This window comes from Dermacentor silvarum, chromosome 10, assembly GCF_013339745.2.
Source record: "Dermacentor silvarum isolate Dsil-2018 chromosome 10, BIME_Dsil_1.4, whole genome shotgun sequence".
Taxonomy (NCBI): Eukaryota; Metazoa; Arthropoda; class Arachnida; order Ixodida; family Ixodidae; genus Dermacentor; species Dermacentor silvarum.
In genome coordinates, this window is record NC_051163.1 from 92,839,880 (window position 1) to 92,846,242 (window position 6,363).

The 6,363-nt window shown below is 47.2% G+C and overlaps 1 long non-coding RNA gene across 1 annotated transcript; it reads left to right on the forward strand.

The window, feature by feature from the left end:
* Positions 1 to 3,229: 3,229 nt before the first annotated feature.
* LOC125940512 (uncharacterized) lies at positions 3,230 to 5,677 on the forward strand. The gene is made up of 3 exons (XR_007463714.1): positions 3,230 to 3,489; positions 4,726 to 4,782; positions 5,321 to 5,677. It is a non-coding gene; the product is annotated as an uncharacterized LOC125940512 (long non-coding RNA).
* Positions 5,678 to 6,363: the final 686 nt, after the last annotated feature.

Here is a 6,363-nt window from a genome sequence, read left to right on the forward strand (position 1 = left end):
ATGCACGCTTGCAGTAACGGAGGGACGCGCATGCGCGCAAGCGTCGGTCTCGACACCAGGGGTGCGGCGCCAGTAGGCGAGGAGGACCGTTTCGTCACGCGCTCGCGTGCCCCGCAATATTTTGTCGCCGAGTGTACATCTCTGTTGAGGCGATGAATCTTCGGAGTAGCGCGCCTTTATACTACGTAGAGATTACTTATTTATTTATTTACATACTGCCAGTCTCATTTCGAGACCATACCATGCGGGCATTTGATTAAATGATGTCTCATTTATACATTAAATAATGAAGAATGTACACATGTACAACTTCAACGCAGCCCAGTACGACAGTTTCTACTATGCTTCCTCCTGCGGGGACTCCTTCTAGGGGCATTACTAGCACTCAGAAGCATCCCCAGATGTTACCTGGCCTCCGCGGCGACGATGCTGAGGACTGGTTGGAAAAATGCGACCGCGTGAGTGCAGTTAACCATTGGGACGCTTCAGTGGCTGCAGTGACGCGCTTCAGTGGCGTTCGTGGAATGTACCGGCTCTCTGTTCCTACCAACGCCCACGTACGTTCAGATTGCTGCTGTGGCATCACCTCTGCCGCAGCGCCCGCCACCTGCGGTTGCACCACATGAGTGGTGCAACCGCAGGTACCGGTACCACAGGTACCGGCTCAGCCTTATGGCAAAAAATGACGTATACCCCGACCAGTCCGCTATTACTGCGGTATCCCTGGCCATATTTACATGTATTGCCGACGCCGTCATCAGGACAAACGATGTGGTTATGAAGCTTTTGAACGAGATGTGCTTTGTGTCCCAAAACCACAACAGCGCCCCTCTTACGGCCGTTATGGATGTCACTCCCCATCTCCGGACAACTGTCGGCATAAGCGTAAGTTTCCATTAGACGCGCTATCGCCGATGTGACGCTCCTCCTCTCCTCTTCGTCCGGCCACATCGTCTCCGGACCATCGCCCGGAAAACTGGACAGGGCAGTTTCTGGAGGAAAAGCTGCATCTTTCGGGCGACATCCAACCTCTCCGGAGCGCCCGTCCAATATTCTGTTAGTGTGTTTTGAAGGTGTGCAATCTGAAGCCTGGGTTGGCACATGTGCTTCGCTTTCAGTCATTAATGTCAATTGATGTCCCTGCTTGCGAAAGGCAAAGTCACCCTTCAATGGCCCACCATTTCATTGTGCTAATGCCGTCCTTCTTCAGCCCTCTGCAGTTTGCACAGTGCGTGTTTTCATTGAAGGCATACGTCACCACATTCAATGTCTCGGCTTGTCCTTCTCCACTCACTAACTCATTTTAGGATGGGACTTTCTCTCAACCACGTTAGCTTTGATCTGTTGCGGTCAACGTTTAATTCATATGGGAGACCCTGAATGTTTATCTGCACTCGACGCACACAGCCTACATTTCGTCACAGCTGCCCATTGGCTGACTCCACCTGGCCATGAGGATATTGCAAGATCGACTTCGTATACCATCGTGAATGGGGATATGTTCCTTGTACCATTCGGTCGCCACATTTCTAGCGGGCTCATCATCGCTTCTAGCCCACTGACAATTCACGACAGCAGTGCGCAATCACGGCATTTGATCCAACTCTTTCGCCGGCAGCGATACCTCTAGGCACAGATGTTACTTGCTTTACGGACACCAAGCCTGTTACGCTTGTTCCCCTTCATATGGAAACACTACCTTTGCCTTCACCTCCTGATGATGATGACACTGCAACTTTCACAGCCACGATAAACGAAGATCTCACTGCTTCGCAGAAAGAAGACCTTTTAATGGTGCTTCCAAAAACAGGGCCCCAATTCACAAAACCTTCTTGCGCTAAAACTGTTCGTAAGAGAAAGTTTCAGCCAATCCCGATGCTGGACATATTATTAGTGAAGGCGGTCGGCCAATGGCAGACAGTACTTACGAATGAAAAGCTTTGTGAATACGGCCGTGGATATTTATTTGACGCCCACAGAAATCTTCTCGGCCGCACTTCCATCTCAGTACCTCGCATTGAAACCAATTGCAGCTTCGTTGTACGTAGCTGCCCATACCGCGTGTCGTCCGTGGAACAGAAAATCTAGGAAGACAACACTGGCATGCTCGAACGTTACTCTATCCGGTCGTCATCAAGCTCTTGGTCATCCCCCGTCGTGCTAGTCCGGAAGAAGGACCGTTCTGTACGATTTTGCGTGAATTATAGAGCGCTCAATAAGATCACGCGCAAAGATGTGTACCCGATGCCACAATTAATAATGGCATTGTAATTGTACTAACCTCCAGGGTACTGATTATTTCTGAAGTCTCGACCGCTGATCGAATTATTCGCACATCCTATGCACACAGCAGACAAGGACAAAACCGCCTTTGCAACAGCAGACCGACTGTACAAATGCCCATAAGGTTGTCAACCCTCCTGCAATCTTTGAACTTATGATACGCACAATTCTACGTGGCCTGAAGTGGAAAACCTGCTTGTGTTATCTTGACGACATCATTATTCTTTCTTCCACTTTTTGCCAGCACCTTCAGCGTTTGGACGAAGTTTTGACCTGCATTTCGAACTGTGGTCTTCAGCTGAACGCTTAAAAGGGCCGACTTCCCACCAAGAAAATCAAAGTGCTCGGTCACCTTGCCAGCAAGCACGGCGTCCGGTCAGACCCTAACAAGATCGCTGATCTGCTTCAGTTTCCTTGCCCAGAACATTAGAAACACTTACGGAGTTTCCTTGGCCTGGCGTTCCCTTTCCGGTGCTTTATTCGGCACTTCGCAATCATAGCGTCGCCACTGCACAAGCTGTTGGCCTCGGGCACTCCTGTCCCTTGGAATGACGACTGTGACCCCCGTATTCTTAAACACGCCTTCACTCAGCGCTTCTCCTCGACTCAGCCAAGTCGAGGCGACGAGCGTTCCTTCACTCGAGGCGCCGTTGCGCTTCATGAACACTACTTCACTTTTCCTCCGCCAAGGAACGCCTTGAAAATGCGCCCTTGACTCGAGTGAAGTGCACCGACCGAGAAAAGCGTCTGATATCGAGGCTATTCTTAAATGCGCTTAGCAAAAGCCCAATTATTTAAGACAGATATGTGTTTCCGTTAATTTGGCTTCGTTATCAAATGACAACACGGCGCAATGCACAAATTTAGCTCGGCAGCGCTGCCACTGTTAGCGTTCGACTGATCAAGCGGGAGCTGTGTTTGAGGTCTGGCAACGATCGCACCCCAGCAGCTGAGCATGGCTGAGAAATAAGAAAGTTTGCGGCCGCACTTGTCTGCTGCTCATTGTTTCCTTGTGCTTAATTTGCGGTTCACGTTGCAGTTGTTAATCGTGGTTATTATGGATGATTTTGTCCGTGTGTGTACTGTGATCGAGCCGGATTGACTTCGAAGGTTGCAACGCATGGAACGGCCGATGGGCAGCTTTGTTTAACTTCAAGACCATGTGCTGCTGAAAGCTTTCTGAAAGCAACAGGACAAAAAATAAGGGTGAGTGAACAGTTTCTGTATGGAAGCATATTACGCTGTTGCGGTTCTCGTGAAGTTGCCGCCGCGCTATCAATAAAACGTGGCCGATGTATCCAAGCAAGGCTGGCTCCAGTTGCTCATGCTGCGGGCATTAGCACCCGAAGCAGACTATTCGAGGCAGCATAAGATTGCGTGAGACGTTCCTTTTTTTTTGCATTGGAGCTTGTGGGAGATTCGGTGCGACAATCTGTTATCGGTTCAGTTGTTTAAACATAAATGCACAAGGCACCGCTCCACGACTGTGTCCGATGATCATTCCACTATCGCGTAGGAAATATTTCAGTAGAGAAGAAGCAGTTGTAGTATACATGTGGCAGAATGCATATCGTTGTGTGCGTAGCTCCGGCAGTTTTAAGGAAACAAACGTTTTTCAGTCCTGCACTTTATTTTAGAAGCCGTGGTGGTTAGTCGGTTTGTTTAAATTGTAGCACATATCGTCAGTGAACCAGCACTGGTGCCTGCATTTCCAGTGCTGCTTCACTTCCCATATACGCTCCGCAATTTTTTATTCTTCCGAAAATTCACTTCTCAGTAGTTCATTACCAGCATTAGTGTTTGTTCGTCTTACCTTTTTCAATGTGCTGTGTCGTAGCATCTCCTGCAGGTTCCATAAACTGTGCTTTCAAGTTCACGCAAAGTCCACATTTTTTGGCGCGAGGGACGCGCTCTTTCACGGGGAGTGAACGCACGGCGGAGAACAAACGCGCGTTCGCGCCGTGCTTCCTTAAGGGCTGCAGAAGTAGGCGTCTCTTCCTCCTTTACAATCACTATATATGTAGAGCAAACGCGCCTTCTTCCGATGCGCGAGAGGCCGTGGGGGAGGGGGGAAGGGGAGGGAAGGGAGGCGACGTTTAGCTGCGGCACCAAGTGCCTATTATATCAGAGGCTCCGGCAACAGTCACCAACGCCGCACGCATTTTGAGCGAACGCGGGCAAAATGCCGACGGCGTCGACAACAGTTCGGCGCGTTGCCGGTGCTGCTGCATGTCCAAGTTTATACAGCTGATAAAGCTAATATCATTACTCCGTATATCTCTCTACAAATTTGCTATCGCAATTGATGCTTCACCTTTCAGGTGAAACTGCGACAACTTTTTTTTTTAGTTGTGCTATGTCTTTTCGTTTCAGTTGCTTAGCTGCACTGAACTTGGCGTGCGAACGCCCTATGTACATATCATTTTTGGTATTCTGCTGCAGGATGTGGGCCTTGGAAAGACCAGCTGATGGAAAAAAAATCAACGTCTGTGTTGCACGGTAAGGAATGCGACTGACGTTAAAGCATCGATAGATGCGGTGTCTGCCTATGGAAATGCACCATCTCGCTTCCCTGAAAGAACTTAGGTGCTGCGGAAGTACTTGACTGATCAGCCCGGCAGTTAGTCTGTGCTTATTTTTCATACTTATCATTAATAATATTGATGTTATGTCTGGCCACATTGACAAAATGGTGAAATGCACGCCGTGTTATTGAAAACAGCAAACATGAAACAGCTATGTAGTAATGAAATCAAACTCATATTTCATTCCTCTTCAACAGTCATATATTATTGTTTTGAAGAGCATAGTCATGATTATGATGTGCGAAGTCATAAGTTGCCCATAAAGTGTTACGGCTGAGACGTGAGCTTTCTTACTGCCCACAATTTGTAATGCAGCACTTTAGTATTTAGTGGAATGTTGAAGCTACTTTTGCATGAGCAAGTGTGCATCCAGAAATATACCATAATTTTAATGGTTGTTCTTAGCTTTGCGGAACTCATGGTAGTAATGCGCTCTATATTGTATTTTTCAGCAACGCCATTGTGACAGTCTGCATCACCATTTGGCCTGTTGTGGGATCCCACAAGACACGCTCTGTTCCTCGGTCAATTACTGAACTTCTGCAAGCCCCATGGAAGCCAACTGTGATCCGCATCGAATGGAACAAATTCATTGTTCCGGCCTTCATAATTAATGTTAAGCTGAAGTTAGAAACGGAGCTGAAACAGCGTATATTCTGTAAGAATTTACCACTGCATACCGTCGGGTGGCCACACCCGACGGTATGCTACTGTCTAGAACACTGCTAGTCCACTGTCTAGAACACGGATAGCGTTTTATTCTAGAATAGCTTTGTCAGTAGTGCTACTGCTTGTGTTTGTAAGATCAGAGTCCACGCTCTTTTTGCAATCCTATCAGAACACAAAAAGACGAGGATAATTTTAATTTATTGTTTCAGAGATTGACACTTGGACTGACAAGAAATTATTCAGTGATACAGACTGCTTTATTAAATATGGCTTAAGAAAAGAAACCTGGATGAACAATACAGACTTAAGCTGCAAGGTGCCTATGAAGGCAGATTTATGAAAAATGCCTTTAGTGGTGATGTTTGAGCTGTTAGGATGTCAGAAAGGAGATAGTTGTTTTAGCCAAAATGGTGCGACAACGACTACAGTGCAGCAGTACACATTAACTGGAGCTCCTCTTCTCCCCTTGCACACCACCGCAAGCGCAGCACCCTTGAAAAGGCAGTTGCTACTGCGTGGTTGCGTTGGCAGCCTGGTTCCTGCATAAGAGAAGGGGTTGGTTATAAACATACAGTGATGTTAACGCACATAAAAACTAGCTTAGGTACAGTATTCGTTTTCATCAGTTTACTTTTCGAAGTGAATAGATTCATGACATATTTTCATTGTGTTCAGGAAGCCGAATTTTTTTTTTTTTACATTGATAAGATCGGACTGTTTTCATTCATATTTGCAAAGATACAGTTTTAGGCTGGTTTGGCGTTTTCACAACCAGGCCGACATACACCAATCTAACACTTACATAATGCACTCACTAATAGCTCGA